The sequence below is a fragment of the Notothenia rossii genome (genome assembly GCF_949606895.1).
Source record: "Notothenia rossii genome assembly, chromosome: 9".
In the NCBI taxonomy this organism is placed as follows: Eukaryota; Metazoa; Chordata; class Actinopteri; order Perciformes; family Nototheniidae; genus Notothenia; species Notothenia rossii.
In genome coordinates this window covers 42,665,121-42,666,735 of record NC_136907.1, presented here as the reverse complement: position 1 = coordinate 42,666,735, position 1,615 = coordinate 42,665,121, and positions in this window count along the sequence as shown.

Genomic DNA, 1,615 nt, shown 5'->3' with positions numbered 1-1,615 from the left:
GAGCTATTGCTTACTATGATCACAACCAATAACAAATCATTTAAACTGGTTTATTCTTATCTTATGTTACCTAGTTAGCATTCTTTCTTTCTATTTATGCATATTTTACTAATCACTCCCTTTTTAAACTGTTTTTTTTTTTTTTTTACTGTCCTAGTACACATTGGAATGATTTCTTAATTTATCTATTTTAAATAGATAATGTGTGCTCTCCCAGCTCTCTCGCTCGCTCTCTCTAAATCCCTCCCTCCCTCCCTAGCTCGCTCTATCTCTCCCTCTGTCTCGCTCGCTCACAGAGGCTGTGTGCTCCTCCGTGTCGATGACGGCATTCGTTAAAAAATAATAATCCACATATTTGTAAAGTGGGGGGACACAAACGGGATTTCGAAAAGAGCGGGGGACATGTCCCCCCTGTACCCAGTGGAAATTACGCCATGCGTGTGTGTGCGTCAAGTGCAAAAATATATATGCAAGTTGCAACACACAGAGTAAATCTCTGCCCCTCATGTGCTGTGTAGGCTGGCACGACTAGGCTGTTCAATGGGGCTGATGTGTTATGTAGATTCTGCCAGAAGGAAAATCAGCAGGGAGGTGCCACATTGCTTTTCTTCCCGACTGCAACTCTGGACCCGCAAATCAAGCAAGAACGTGATTGGTCGATATTCATTGTGGGGGTGGCGGGAGGAGGGGTGTTAGATAGATATAGAGTTATATTAAGTAGATAGAGTTCGCTATGATTTAGGTTTCGTTTATGCATAGGGTAGATTCTTTTAATTACATTTCCTTTTTTGTTTTGTGTATTTTATACATGGACTTGCTTGGCGAGCTATTTTTAGAACATGCCCCGCGCGCGACTAAGTGCCCGCGGGCACCGTGTTGGCTACCCCTGCTCTGGACAGCCTCAGTGGATGTTGAGCCACTGCCAGAAGCCACAGCAGCAGTGGCCGAGTCCATCAGGGTGGGAGGGTCGATGGATGGCCTCCCACCGATGGCCTCATGCATGGCCGTAAAATACGGATCTATTATGTTCCCAATCCAGGAAAATGTCACTCACTCCCAGGCTTTCTAGGCAGTGTGCCTTCGGCCAGTAAAAAGGTTATCGATCTCGACCCTCACTTTGATGAGGGTCAGAGTGTCTTGCTCTGTCCCTGTGAAAAGACAAAGTAAAAGGTGTAGCTTAAAACTGTTGGAAGATTTACAGACTGTAATGAGCGATGGATTCTAGTGTACAACATAGCCCAAACCAAATGATGGTGCTGAATGCTAAACAAAGTTCTGGTTGATTTAACAGTCTTACAAAAAAAATTACGTTTGCACTTTTAAACATCATGGCATGCTGTAGCAGGATTGGGTGTAGTTAAAATGTGGATAAAAACATAAAGAATATCAGGTGAAATGTCAATAAGGAATGCGGTTAGAGGGCTCTAACTGCATACAGACGGGCGGAGTTGGATCGCGCATTTCACTTCTTAAATAACTAATGTAACGTATCATTGTCAGCACTTACATTTGTGCATTGCTCCCGCCATGGTTTTGAAATGATTCCAGCGGTGTGTCACGCCTATTTTATACCCAACGTTCCCGGAAATGCATCCGCGAAGGACCGTGGAGGACC